Raw genomic sequence first — 16155 nt, 5'->3', positions numbered from 1 at the left:
GTTCCACAGTATATTGTGTGTTTGGTTTTTTTCTCCCGACCAGGTACACCTTTATTATAACAACTCTCAGCAACTCTGAATGGTGTTAAATCACTAGTTCATCATATTCACACACACACTTAATCAAGTCAAAAGGTGAGAATCATTGGTGCTGCAAAATAAAATACATCACTCAATTGTCTCTGCCATCTGCACTATAAACCACTCGTCAGTTTATTGCAGAATACAATCCTGAGGTCATTTGCTAGATTACTGCAATCAATGTCATTCAGAGCATGTTATGAATCCCTTCAATGTGTTTATTTTATTCTTAATTGCATACTGCAGGAATTGTGACCTTACCCAGCAGGCCACGTTCCAAAGATATCCAATCAGTTCTATGCTACTGGTGATGTGACCTTTCAACTTCTTTGGTTTGTGTCCTGATATGATGGGGCAGGGTAAGATCCATGTACATGAAATGATGCACAAGAGGAAAACATCTGCAGTGTGAGAGAATGGCCCAGTACTGTGTAGTGTTTCCTGGAAATATTCCCTGCATGGACAGCAAAATTTGAAACAGTCTGGGATTTAGTTCTCTGTTTGGGACAATTATTTTTCTCCACTTTCCTATTGTTCCTTTTAACTTGATATTTCGTAGAGTATTTTAAACTGACATTCAAGTTATATTAGCATTTCCTTTATTCTTACACTTTACAGGGAAAAAAAATATCTCTGTGAACAATCCTGATATAAATTGTAAAAATTCATTGCAGAATTAACCCAGATTATTTTTTTTCTTATTCTTTCAAAACATCTAGCAGGTTCCCTGTTGCCTGCCCAAAACCAGTTGAGGCTACCCTTTAAGTAAAACAATATGTTTTTTATAATTCCCAGCCCCTAAGTATTGCTCTAATAACCTGACACAATGCTATTCAGCATGGAATATTTCTGCAGGGAGCTTACAAAAATAGTACAAGTTCTAAGGATTTTACAGTTTTCTACAAAGTTAAACTTTTAAACTTAAAATATTTTAGACAATAGCCATATTTTATACCAAAAAGAAACAGTAATGCTCAATTTTCATATAGTGTAGACTCTGATCAGAAAATAGAGATATAATTGCATTCATTTTGCTGTCACCATAACCTCTTCAAAAATCCTTGAACAATTCTTCAAATGACAAGCTTTTAGATGCATATTAGCATTTTTTTCAATTTTAAATTCTCAGAAATATAACATAAAATAGTTGTCACACTGCAGTAACTACTTATGACATATATAATGTCCTAAATTCAAAAATGAGATGGAGGATTTGTGTACTCCCAGTAAACATTTAGGCTTGCACACACCCCTCTCTCAGAACACACATCTGAATTATTTTCCACATAGGAAGTGAGATGTATTATATAATTGATGGATTGTTAAATCACTACATTTGAAACAGATTCTGAGGGGTTACGTCGCTATTGCTTTTTTCTGGGTGGTTTTTTTGAGGTTTATTTCCTCTTTTTTTTTTTTTTCTTTTCTTTTCTGTCATGGTTCTTGTTTGGGTTTTATTTCTTTTTGTGTGTAGCTTGACCACAACAGTTAGCAGTATAATCATGGACAGACAGTCTACAAACAACCTGCAGGTACAATCAATCCTTGTTGCTTTACCAGAATCATCAGAAATCTGAGTTGCCCTTTTTGCCTCACACTGAAGACACAAAGTAGAGAAGCACAGAGATGTTCCTGAAAAATGTTATCTTTTTCAATCCATTATTATAGGTGGAAAATTACTGCACAGGTGTTTGACTTTGCAAACTAGGATTTATTTCACTTCAGTAGAAATTGTTTGCACTATATATTTCACTGATGCAAAATTAGAATGTGATACAGAGCCCACAAACTGCTTTGGAATATTGTTAACCTAAGCTGTCATTATGCCAAATTACTTAAAAAGAAGAAATTTTAAATAGTAATTTCTGCTCTACCTGACTAATCAGAGTTATTTATGTAATGCTGAGCTAAAAACCTTGGAATGCATCTAAAAAGAGATTGAACACCAAGTTAAAAAATTAGGCAATTACATGGAAACTTACAGCCACTCAACCTAATATCAAATATATTCCAGTTCTGAAACCCTGCAAGTTCTCTGATGCCATATCATTTTGCATGTAAATAAAACTAATTGCCATGAGGGTTTATTGAAGTATGCTTGACAAGTAGCATTCAGTTTTCCTAGCTAGTCAACAGTTGTAATTTTTCAACATTTTCAGAGTCTGTAAATTTGAGTTTCATAGTTTATCTCACAATATTTTCACACAATAAAAGCATATTTTTAATGGCATTTTCAGATCATATGAAGTAGATGTTACATAATAACTTCTAAGTCAAAGAGAGGTATCTTCTATTCTAGAGCTTCTATTTTAGTCCTTATAGACATAAACTAGCTTTAAAAATACACAATAAAACACCACTACAGACATGCTGAGGATATTAACTTCTTGCTTTCTGAATGCATCCTAAACCCTTTCCAGCTCTGCTTAAATTACCACGGCAGCTATGGTGACGGCTCCACATACAAAGGAGCCCCAAAAGTCCTCTATAAGTTAGAGCAACAGACCTTGCAAGGTGCTTGGATGGCTGTGACCAGAAAATTGTTCTCACCTCCGTGTCATTACACTCACAGAGAAGCAGCCCCCGAGCATGTTTGTGTTCAGGATCTAATATATTGCCTTTCAATCAGAGCTGAGAGCCACTGAACACACAGACAGAACATGACGAGCGGGTCAGGAAAGCAATAAAGATTTTACAGAGCTGTCCAAGGTGCTAAATTTACTCAATAATGGGTTTGGCACCATAGTGTTAACCTCTCATTTACTACCAGTTTGAGGGACTAAATTGAAGTAGCTGACTTCATTTACCTTGAAATGTATATTTTATGACATTATGTAAGTAGATTGAAAGGGCACTGCAGTTTTAACAATTTAAAGGCTAGAGCATGTTTAAGATGAAGCTCGAATATTTATTGTATATTGCACTTAAACTATATTGTATATTAAAATGCATTGATTAAATTTGTAAAAGGTATTATAAAAAAGGACAGCTAATACAAAAGATCTGTATCTTTTAAAATCCAGTTGATACTGCATGCCACCCTGCAATGGTGATAGATAAACAGACAGATAGGTGGACAGAGCAGCAGACAGACATATCAAAAAGTGAGTGAAAGAAATCCCTGCATGAGCTCAAGGTCTGTTATTCCAAATATTCTTTTGTTCACTGAGATTTTTCTTTGCCTTCATCTCAGAATCCTAGATTTTCATAGCAGTAAGTGGGCATCATGTAAGGTCCTTCCAATTGAATATGCAAGTGGAAATATTTCCTGAGGGAGATAGAGTTTGACTAAAGCTAATATCTAATTTATGGGGGCATTTGTCAAGACAGAGCCACTGCTCTATTAATGCAAAAAGTCTGACAGATTTTGGTTTAGAATAAAGGACTTTGCAGCGTTTAGTTAGAGCTAAAGTGAAAGTCTTCTTGTCTTGTATTTATTTCAAATGAGCATAATTTTGTTTCTAGAAAAAGAATCATTAGCAAATACTGAAAAGAGGAGAGATTATTTTATTGATTAAATATGATGCATCAGAACTCTGTCCTCCATGTAGCTACATGCCACAGATTCAGAGTCCATTTTTATTCCAAACTAAAGCTGAATTTTTACTGAGGGATTTTCACTTTTTTCATTTTTGAAACAGGAATGCAATTAAATATATTAATCAAATTTTCCTCCTGAAAACACTAAGTAGTATTTACATCAGCAAGAGAAGAAGCTGGCTAGTGAAGTCTGCTGCAACTTTGCAAATTCCCAAAGTACTGTAGGAAAGATTATATAAATCATACCAAAATGACTGTGCTTTTGAAGCACTGAAATTCAGACTAAATCCACTTCTGACAGAATGTACCTTGACCCAACATTATAGCAACTTTGCATGTTTTACTTGTGACATGCATTGCCTTCAGAAGGAATTAATTAAGATCAGGAAAGTTGCATTTCAAGTTTTATTACAATGAGAACATTTTGTGTCATTTTATCATGATAAACACATTTTGTGCCAGCTTCAAAAATATTGGATAGTTCTTCTGTTGACATCTGCATACTTTTTATTTAGCAGCTTGTGAAAAAAAATCCATGATGTCCCACAAGGTCTGTGAGTCTAGTTAGCTAAAGGGTATCTAGAGTTACACTGAGTTATTCAGCTTGAGTAACCAAATTAGATAATGTCCAAGGTACTTGTTAAATCTAAATGAGCTTTGTCAAGAAGAAGCTGACCACAATATATAATACTCATCAGCCACATGGTGTATTGTTGAGACCACCAGAGGATTTATGTACTTGTGGAGGGCGTGGGGGGGAAGCTGTTCTAGCATACTCTGAGGCATTTATCTTATGTGTTGTCTAGATATCATATCACCTTCTAATGCTCTTTAGCATTGTAATACAAGAGAGAGCTCATTCATCTTCTGAGAGGGTACTTAGGGATGATGATGTCATTCATACTTCCTTGACTCTTATGTCTGACCTCCTGGCTCTGTGTTCTAACTTCCTACTCTCATGGCTACTTGCAAGAAAAAAAACTCTTCAGCAGAGTCAAAATGCTGAACCTCAGACTCCAGTTCCCTTCTTCACCTTGGAAAGGTCACATTCTGAAATTTCAAGTCAAAATTACAGTAATTTGTGCTGAAACTTTCCCTTGTTCTTCAATGGGTGAAACTATAAATATGTTAATTATGGATATGTGTTAGAAATACATTTTAAACTTATACTTAATATTTGCATATGCATTATATTTTAAAAGATAAAATAGTGAACAACTCTTTTAAGTATAAAGAAAAAACCCCAAATGTTGTTAAAAAGCCATTAAGAAGGATAGCGCAGATCTGAAATGCCAGCCTTCTAGCTTGGTGTACAGAAGTCTCAGCCTGTCCAGAACCTCCCGTCTCTCCACATCTACACTGAGCACTGCATTATTGTATCATTTTCAGCAATTACAGTTTTATAAAGACTCATAAAAGCCATTCAAAATGTAAAGAACCTCCATTTACTGTAAAACTGAGGTAACTGTGCCAGCCTAATGGGAAGAATAAAATAACAGGGCCATTTCACTAAAAAGATACTTGTACTCACACAAAGAAGAAAACTCCTCTAGCAAACAAACAACTGAATTGTTTCCATATATTATAATTGAATCATGCTGAAGAAGTAAACACCATATAGAGATTACAAAGACAGGAAGGCAAAATGAGAGAGAAAGACAACATATTTCACTTAAGGGATAAAAAAAAAAGCTTCTGCTTACAGCTGCCTATAGGATGGAAGTGCACTGAATCCCTGCCACTGAATTTCAATGGCAATGTCCAGACAATAAGTCTACAGTGGGAGCTAGAACCTTAGCTTTTCCAAGCCGTTGTAGCTTCATCAGCCTCAACCCAAACTGAAAAATCAAAGCCTAAATCTACAGCACTAAAAACACTCATGCATGACCTTACCACCTGCTCCACAATGAGCCAACCCTATAAATAAAATATAGAAAGTCTATATGAGGCAGCAGAAACAACAAACACTGAAGTGCAAATGTGAGCAGGCATCTAGCCATAAACATTGAGAATCAATGATTAAAACATCTCTTAACCACAGAGGTGATAAATGCATTTCAAAAGGAAAAACACACCCTACCCAAACAGTCTCCATTGCAAATACTGCTGACAAAAGAAGGAATAAAATCAGGAGGATCACCTGCTAGTCTGTCCTTTCAAGTCTCCTGTCTTACCCCTGTTATCTCTCTTTATTATGGTGTACTTAGATACTAAAAAAAGATATCAACCTCCTTTTTTAATCCACAGCACTCATGCTGCTGGCCTTCATTTCCATAAATGGTGGGCACACAACAGTGGCAGCAGAATTAGCAGCTAGCACAGATATGTATTTCATCCAGATATATATACAGCAGCAAAGCATGGAATAATCTAGCATTAATATAGCTGCATTGGAATAAGCCTTTGAATAAACTGACATTTGCAAGTCTGTATGCTCCCACCATATTATCACCGACTGAAGCATCTGGTAATTTGGATGGTTTTGTTGCTATAACTCTGGAGTTCTCTGTTCATGTTAGGTCTCTTAAGTCAAAGGGAGAAGAGTGGCTGTGTGAAAGCAGGTATGCAGAACTAAAACCACTCTCCTAGTACTTAAATAACCTCTTTTAGGGACTTTATCCAACAGTGATGACATGACTCACATCTACAGCTGTAGAACTTTGATTGTCCTAAGTATACTTACAGTATATCTTGCCCCACATCCTTAAGTTTACCAGAAAAAGGCATTTCCAGCTACCTGCAGGAACCCTTCTGAGTTGTCTAATTTTAACTCATGAGGCCAATCTACCTTCCACACACACACAGTGCAGGGCTGGTAGATATTACTACATTGTACTTTGATATCTAGTCACATCCAACAACACATCAGCTGGTAGCTGGTAGATGTCAGTCATATCTGGGACTTGCTAACACTGCCATTAAGAAGTTGACACTGTGATAATTCTCTGGCATCTTCTACAGCAGTTCCCACAGCTTAATCTTGCAAGCTCACACTGTGAGGATCTAAGGACAGATCCCCTCAGTTTGACACATAGCAAGATCATAAAAGGAAACATATTTTTCATGCTGTACAAAAGGCTGCAACATTTATCCCAGCATGTAAAGACCAGTTCTGCACATACTTCTCCTTACTTATGTGATCCCATCTTTCATTGTGTGATCAGCTTGTCAGATCCAGTGAATCATTAGAAGACTAAATAAATGAGACACAAAGTAGATTATCAATGGGCAAGTCCATATAAACTCAATTCAATGGCTAACAAAAAAATTCTCCACCAACGTTTTTTAAGAAATTCCTCCATCTCACCAGTTGACACTATTTCCATCTTTCTAGACAACAAAACATTTTTTTCTCATTTATCCAGGAACCAATGATAATAATTATTGTCTTCTGTCTGACCTCAAAGGTTTACCACAATGACCTAAAAGCACATTTTCCTTATGTGCCACAGCCACCTTCAATCCTTGGGCAAAATATACAAAGAGACGTGTACAAAGCAATCTCAGATAGAAACCTTGGGCATTTTTTTTGAAAATTTACCCCTAACTATTTGTAACAGCATCTACAGTACTTTGAAGCAGATGTTTGTTGCTGAGATTAATGAGCTTTTATGTCTTGGGGTTTTAGGGTTTTTTTGGTTTGCATATATAAGATTTTTCTGATAGTTTTTCCTCTGCTCTTTATGGTATTAACATTTCTATTTCTTGAAAACAGCTGCAGATGAGAGTTGCAAGGGAAAAAAAAAAAAAAAGGGGGGGGGTGGAAAAGGGAAAAAAGAAAAATAATTTTTAAAAAGAATTATTACTCAAAGTCTTCTCTTGACCATTTTGTACCCATAGATTTTCGGAAAGTTGTAAAAGCCCCCTTATGGAAGAAGAAGTACATTTTGAATTATTGGAAGAGTCTAGACTTAAGGAAACATGAAAAGAATTTGGAAAAATGAACAGAGATGCTAAATTCTGAGATCACTGTTCAGAGATGCTTCACAGGCTGGTTTAGAAGCTTTATTCTGCAGAACATACTATTGTGCTCATTAAAAAAAATTTCTATGGAATACTACTGATTAAAAAAATAAATTAAATGTGGCTTGTGATTTTGTGTGTGCCACAATGTACAGATCAAATTACATATTTGTGAGAGGGAAAAACATATTACTTGGCAAACAAGCAGCTATCTCCTTCCTATCATTTGTGTACACAAAGACTTTGCAAACACAGGTCAAGTTGTATTACTTTTAAATTGTTCTCCCATTCTGTCCAATGTAGAAAGTTTTGGGTGGCATAATTCACTTGACTGCATTTAAACCTATAGAGATATATAGTTATGTTTGGTATTGCAAGACAGGAATGTCTGCTGAGTTAAATCAGCAGAGCTATCAAGCAATTTAAGTGAAAATTGTATATAAATGTTTGGTCCATTGAATTTTCAGAATTGGTCTTTATTAGACACTTATCCATATAAATATCTAAGTGTGCCAAACTAGCAATTTTCCATAAAAAAACCCAAGTATTCACCTATATGCAATTAGAGACCCACCCACATTTACTTTTAATGAAGGGGGAAAAGCCACAAGAAACCAAAAAAAAAAAACCCCAAACAGTCAGCATATCATTAATATCTGTGAAACTGTAACTGTTCTGGATTGTACAGCTAAGGTAGGAAGTGTTACTGGTTAGAAATTGAGAGTTCAGGTTACTTTTAATAGCAGGAGGAAAACTGCAAAATAAGATGCATTGAAATTCTGACCTCCACTGATATTCCACTATGTTCTGTGGAGAGTAAGTGCATAAAAATGTTGAAATAGAGACTGGAATAACGTTGGTAGGTTTTAGTATTACAGTTAAAACACTGCTCAGTCATAACCCCTACAAATGACTACTTTCACTTACATTTTATCATCAATTAAAAGAAGTCTCTTGAAAGGGGCATTCTCATTACAATGAAAGACCTCTTCAGACCCAATTGAAATGAAAAGTCAGACCATAGATTAGGTGTAGATACCAAGTGGCAATTTCCAGGGAAGCATAAAATGCCAAATGTGTAACAATTATATTTTATAACTATGTATTCAAAGGACTTAGAGTATTTTATTGTACAAAGAGGCTTAGGCTCAGAAAGACTAGTTCAGTGAAGTGCCTCCTAGCATATATTCTAAAAAAATGTCAACTTTCTTAGCAGAAACAAAAGATATTTTGTTCCTGATACTATTATTTTGTATTTACAGTGTTAAAAATTCAGCTGAAATTATCCAAAGACAGCATGAATGTTGAATAAATGTGTTTAAGAAATTAAATGTATCCAACATTCCACAGAGATCACTGTATCTTTCTATGTACAGGTCCACAATGTAAAACCAAGCAAACCTTTTTACACTATCTAGGGCTTCTTTTCCAGTGGTGAGTGAAAAGATTACCATTGTCACTGCAGCATCATATATTATAGAAGGGCTTCAAAACTCACCACTGCTTTTCCAAAATCTGTCAATATTTCAGTAACTTTTTTGATCATCAAAATCTCTTAGCTCCAATGCTACTCTAAAGTTGTAAAAAATTGAAAGAAAATTCAGATTATCCAAATACTAGCATCATTTCATTCCTATTTATTTAAAAACTACTTTTGCACATGTTTTGTCAGAAGCTCACATTTGGAAAAATAAAGCACCTCTATCCTGTAAAATGTTAGAGCTTCAAGAGACAAGTTGCTATATTCAGATAGAATTATGAACATACCATTTTTAGTAAAATCAGCTCCTAAAGAACAGAATTAACAGAGAAAAATTCCAGATTTTCTGTATCTTAGATGTCCCATAATATATGAACAAAAAATGTGTTGCATCTATGTGGCACCATTTTAAAAAATGCTTCTATGCTTTGTTTTCATTCTCCTCTCAGCAAATGTATAGGTTGTCATCTGTAGTCACAAATACATTCCAAAACATTCTTTAAAGTACATCCAAAATGCATATCCTTGTTTATACGAGTAGCATGGGGTTGTAATGCTATTGTTTGTAGAGGACATTTCAGTCCAGTTGAGTTATACCAACATAAGCTACATGATTGACTTTTACAACAGAAAGAAAAGGTTGTACTCAAACAACTGTTATTGCCTCTATGGAAAAAAAAAAAAAAAATCAATGCAAGTAAAATGAACAAGAGATTTTGTCTGAGTTGCAGTTAACACTCTGAAGGGCTATGGATATTAAAAGGTCAACAAATAAATTAGTCCAAGTGTTATGAAATGAATGATTTGGCTTATAATTGTATTGAGTGCAAATTGTTCACTGCCTATTAGACCAGGTAATTCTTAACCATGATGCCTCAATTACTGTTCCATAAGCAATAATATAGTTGTAAGAGCCACTAGTTCGATCGAGTGACCTACGAGACACGCCAGGACAGCTGACTGTGCTATGATGGATCACTGAGCCTGATCTCCAAATGGTGCCAAACCTTCCCTTCCCGTGAGGAGATCTCATAAAAGAAACATTACTGCTTGATTCATTTTACCAAAATGTTTGAGTTTCCAAGTGTCAGCAGTTGAGTATAGATTGTGGAGCTCTGTATTTCTTAGAAGAATTACGACAACAGGCATCCTATTGCTTCCAGCACTCTCTGCTAAATGGCATCATGATGGTTAGGAGGATGCTTTTCTGCTACTCAATTGGACTGTGTTGTGAGAAATACACAGCAATCACATTTTACATCACCACGTAAACCACTGCATAACACCTAAAACTAGGCTAGAAACGGAGACTGTAGGTGAGATTATAGACATTACTTCACACTTCTGCAATGCCTTGCATTCAAAGATCTCAAAGCACAGCTTTAATGGGAACAAATTAAACTTCACAACACACTTTCTAGGAGATATATTCTCTCTCCCCCATCTTCATCAGACACAGGCTGAAAGCATAGCTGTTTGGCTGAAGTCACAATGGTCTATGGTTACACCCAAGGCAAGTTTTGTAGGGTGAGGTAATAGCTTTTATTAGATGCACTGATACAGGTGAGAAAAGGCACATTCAGCAAGCAGGAAGAGAGGCTTGGCCTCCTAAAACCTTGTCTGATTTTTTTTTTTTTTGCCAGTTGTATCACTTAGTATACAAATCTTGATAGCCTTAAACAGGGAAAAGAAATTAATTCTGATATTGCTTTCATGCTATAAAGTAACATACATGGCATTTCATGAGGAGGAAAGACAGCAGCTGTGTTTCCCCATTGCTCCTAAGGGCACAGTGTTCCCTGGGAGCTGGGACTCAAAATATGGCAATAAAGGTCTCACCACACTTCCCACAGGACTGGGCCTAAAAGAACTGCACCTATGCAGAAACTACACATATCTGTTCTCTGTCCTTATATAAAACAAACTGAACATGTAAACTCAAATCCTGAATTATCAAATAATCTGTTCAGAAGATGAATAATAAAAGTCTAATCAGAATAGATTGTACCACATACAACCAAATCCTGTTTATATTGTCACTCTGCTATATTTTTGATAAATCACTACATTCAAACAGTCTATTGGGAGAGTGATTTTCCATTTCATCTCTCCATTGAGCAAAAAAGTGCCATGTGACTGGAGTCTGAATTTCAATTTCACCAGCATACAGTTGAACTGAATATTATTTGGCACAACACAGTGTACAACTGAGCCACTAAATGGCTGATTTACTAAATTATTATTAGATGAGCTCTTGCTGTTTCAAGTGAAAGTGCAGTCACTGCCTCTCTTCATGGTGTGTTCAAATTGTTCTGTGTTTAAATATTCAGCATGAGGCTAATGTGAACTGATGAAGTGAAACTACAAACATTCACTTTCAATACAGACAGAGAGACAGAAATGCAACATATCATGTGGCCTGCAGAGGTGAAAATGATTCATATTTAAGGATGCTGCTGCCTACTTCCATTACTGTAAGATACTCTTAATTAGTTTTGTGTTTGATTCAGAAGTTTTGTAACGTAGCTAAAAAACAGCTCCAGAATTGAATTGTGGGCTATGGGGGCTTCAGAATCCCAGCAAAGTGACACTTGAGCTCTGTCAATATGGTGCATGAGCTGCCACCACTGTTTTTACACTTTACTGCTTTTAGTATTTGAGTTGCAGCTTAAAAGCATCACTTGCAGTTCTGACCTCAGCATCAGAAATCCTCAGAAATGTAGAGGACAGACCGTGTTGTGTAACTCTGTGACTTTTTCAGGTGGGGGGAGATGGGGAGAAAGGAAATTTAATTTTTTTTAAAGATTAAAAAAAAGAAACAATTTCTTTACTGCCACCTGCTGGAGTTGACAATAACCCTTTGTCATACTAAAAGAACAAGCATCTCCACTTAGAGCACAGTTACAGCAAGCATTTAAAATACTGTGATCCCAGACACTTACAGTAGATTAGAATTTTTTATTGGTGCTGTGTTGCCATAACAACATAAAGACAGCAGATGACTTAAGCTAAGCTTGCAAAGCAAAAGGCTGCTCATCTGGCAGTTAAAATGAATACAGTTCACTTCACAAGTTCCCCATATGGACCCTTAGTGTATGGTAATGAGGATACCATATGGTGGGAGAAAATGCACAGAGAACAATTGTGCTCCACTGGCTGAGTGAAGTGAGCAGGAAGTTATGAGGAAACACAGGAGAGAGATTTGTGTGTGTGCTCTCTAACTCAAGGGTTTCTTTCAGAGGGGGGTTCTCTCTCTTCTCAATCTTCTTCTTAATATATACATGAATAGAAATGACAGAGAAACATATTGTACATTTTGCAGCATCTTTCATCATAAACTGTCAGCTGTGTTTGTAAATCAGTTTGGTAAGATCTTGTAAATTTGTAATTCTTAAAAGGTAAAAGTGCTAAGTTTTTAGACAAAGTGCAGGGAAATTTAAGCACTTCTGACAAATAGAAACATTAATGGTAATCATTTTAAAAATGCTTACCTCTTTCTGCCTGTGTGTTTAGCTGTAAATAATGCTGCAATGAATAAAAGCTTTAAAAAGGGGAGGGGAAGATGAAATGGAATAAATACTTTTTATTTTGTTTCCAAAAGGATAAAAAGTAATAGTTGATCAGAACCACATGCATGTAAGATTCTGCTGTAAATGTACATATGCTATACAGTACCCTGTACCAACCAGATCCTAAACCTGGTAAGACAGCTTGCTAAAGGCTGCAAAGTCAATTTTGTACTACACATGCTTCATAAAAGATGAATATAAATGCATTAGTTAGACACGGTGAGCTAAATTAGAAGGTCAGGCAGGGCTGGAAGGGCTGAAATATCACACAACCAATGACTGTAATTACTCTTTTTTTAAGTCTATTAAGTGGTGTTGTTCTATCAAGGCTCAGGGGTATAGGACATGAAGTACAAGATAAAGTAATGTGTATTTATTACTCCCACGGGATCAATTTACTAGATATTTTCAGCTCCATGGAGCAAAATACACAAATGCAGCCTTTGTTACTTTCTTAAAATTGTGGCTTTTTTCTTCAAAAGCTCTGCTCCTCGGAGGGACCACGTTTACCTGTTTGGTGTCTTCCTGCCACCCTCGGTTAATTGTTGTATTTTAAAGAATAACAACATGGCTACAGAAACAGAGAAATGCAGGGATCCCTCTTACAGGATGTTCAGACAAGTGGTACGAGTTGCTCAGATGGAACGTGAAGACTAGAAAACCCAAACCCGGGCATGATTTTTACCCCAAGGTAAAGCAGAAATCAGGAATGGAGAAGGGTGCAGAGCTCCTTGTCGTTGTGTTAGCTCTGATCTATTAAAAGTTTTGTCATAGATTCTAAATTACACCATCTGCTCTAATGATTTGCTGAGTAAATGCTGACCCACTTATAAAGAAAACTCAGTGAAATGTGCATGCACACTGCTGACCTTCAGAAAGGAAAGGGCTCCTTGCCAGCCACTTGGATGTGGCTTTGCCCTTCAGTGAGCAGGGTGGCTCTGCCTCTTCACCTCCTCTCATTCCAGACTCTTTGCAGATTCCCACACCACCCCATAAGGGTGATCATTTCACTGTAGCCTCAGATATCTTGGTGGTCTTCTCAATTTGAAATTGTCTCCCTATTTTCAACAGGATAAATTGAAAACCAACCCCCTAAAAATCCCACAAGGCCCTTGACCAACTAAAGGCCCAGATTGTCAGGAAATGAAACAAACCCAACTGTTAATGTTGCAATACCAAATAAATTAATTATTTGGTAATTATTTGAATAAATTAAATATATTTTACAGTACAGCTTAGAAACCACCAAACACATCTCACACCCTCCTTGCTATACAAATGAACTCCCAACAGCTCCTCTTCACATGCTCCCCTTTCCTGCCCATGCCTAGTATAAGAGTTTTCTAACAACCCTCTTTTTACAATGAGTGGAAAAAAATCCCAAACCAAATATGCATTTTCTTAGCTGAAAATTACTAACTTAGATTAAAATACAGTAACTGGAGTTAGCAGATGGAGATCCATTTTGGAATTTCCATTGGGTCTGCCTGAAGCAGCCAGCCTGAATTGCCTTGACTTCATTGCTATTTTAATGTCCCCTAGCAAGCCTGGGCCAACCACCCACATTTGGAGAGGAGCTTTATTTGCAATATAAACGATGTCATGATGGATAAAGGGCAGATCTGTGGGGTTTCATATGGGAAAAGACAAGTATTTTTGACAGCCACTGGTTCCTAATAACCACCTGTCTTCTATTAGAGTCCTAAATGAGGAGGTAGGACATGTCTTCTGGGAGAATCTAACGACTGACCAGAGAAAAGGAGCTGAAGAGAAGGTGGAGCCTGGTTCCCTATGCTCTCCACTCAGTGGGGAGGCCCCTGTGTGCTAGAGAGAGACTCCACTTTCATCTACATGAAGAGAAACCAGAAGCAAAGGTCCCCTTTCAGGGGGGATAACGGGTCTCCTAAAGAGAGCATTTAAGCAACAGACTGGGAAGGAAGAGGATGTCAGATCACAGAGGGGGTCGATGCAATGATTTGCTTCTCAAACACAGGGTGAACAATCTTGTGCTTAATTTAAATACAAGTGATGAGTTGTAAGAGTGGTGAGAATGGCAAATAAATTCTAGGAAATTGCATATAAAGAGGAATCATTGTTATTAAATCATTGAGGATGGGTGTGTTTCAAATCTAACTCACAGTTGAAACTGTTTTACAGCTATAGCTGTGGAGTTTTAACAAAATTGCAGAATCAAAATGTATCTGCCAGGGATTTATTTTAAGGGTTGTAGGGTGGTTACATAAATGAACTTCAATAGACTCAACATGTTGTTGTGATCTGAACTCTTAAATAATTTCCACTGCATTTATGAATGCAAGAACCAACAACACGTGTGTATTTGTGTGCACATATGCAAACACATGAGACAGGGAAAGTGCACACACATGAGGCTTATTCCCCAGCTCCACAGACAGGCTTTCTACAAACTACTCCTAGAGGACAACAGCACGATTTCTTAATATTAGCATCATGGTATTTCTTTCAATTTCTCCTCAGAGATCTCATACTTCCTCTGATCTGCCTCCTGTCCGGATTAGAAAGACTATACTGCTCAGCACACTCCTGGTACTTGATCTCACTCCAGGCTTTGGGTACTAATCACACCACCTCCGTGCTGCCTGGATCTCCTCTTGAAGCATGTTTGTACATGTGCGTGTCTACACACATGCACATCTGCTAGTGGCAACCATACACTGGCTGTTCTCCCTGACCTGCTCTGGACAAGAAGGTAACAGGTCTCTGATCCACAGCTCACTTCATAGCTCGGATGCCAATATCATCTCCCATTCCTTTTTCTCCAGAAATTACATATTGCACTTCTATTTGAAACACATCTATATTAGCTGTCAGTCCAGCAGTCCAAAGACCATAGTTCCCAGATACTCTCTTCTCCTCACTATTGTAGGGCATTCTCCACTGCTTCTAAGGCACTAGGAGACACAGAAAACATCAAAAATTGGCTTTTTTTCTTTGCCTACTTCCAGCATATAGCTGGAACATTAAAAAAAAAAAATTAAAAAAAACAACAAACCAACTATGAACAGTGGGCACTTCTGAAAATACTGCTTCTAGTGGAGATCAAACTTCTCAAGTAGACTCAATTGTTTTAAAAATGCCTGTTGACAGAGATACAGCTTTGAACTTCTCAGCTCTGGAGGGTAGAGCATGTGCTAAAACTGACTTGATGGCCTCAACAATTTTCCTTGACTGCAGGGAAAAGTCAGAGAGCAGAATGTTCTTGCTGGCCCATGGGAAGGACTGCATACCCTTATGAATAAAAACACCATAACTATTCCTGTTTCTTGAAAAGAGCTTTACTTCATCAGTAATGTTTCAATGAAATAATGTCTATAACCCCTAGCAGCAATTGCAGAACTATGCTTTGTTTTATTTATTTAATGCACAAGTGCAAGCCTTTTATTAAAGAGAAAGTGATGATGCACTGGCAGGACAGTGGGGAAAATGGAAACAAGGATATTGAAAGTCCTGAGCGCTGCCCTCCTCTCTGCTGTCTCCCTGTCT

The 16155-nt window shown here is 36.9% G+C and overlaps 1 protein-coding gene across 1 annotated transcript in view; it reads right to left on the bottom strand.

Moving 5' to 3' along the window:
• The window catches only part of EBF1 (early B-cell factor 1), a 277549-nt gene that overhangs the window by 11915 nt on the left and 249479 nt on the right, over window positions 1-16155 (bottom strand). The gene's annotated exons all lie outside the window — the stretch shown is intronic.

Source organism: Chaetura pelagica, unplaced genomic scaffold, assembly GCF_000747805.2.
Source record: "Chaetura pelagica isolate M959 unplaced genomic scaffold, ChaPel_1.0 scaffold356, whole genome shotgun sequence".
NCBI classification, from domain to species: Eukaryota; Metazoa; Chordata; class Aves; order Apodiformes; family Apodidae; genus Chaetura; species Chaetura pelagica.
Note: the sequence above shows the minus strand (reverse complement) of the source record. Positions and strands in the feature narration are given on the sequence as shown.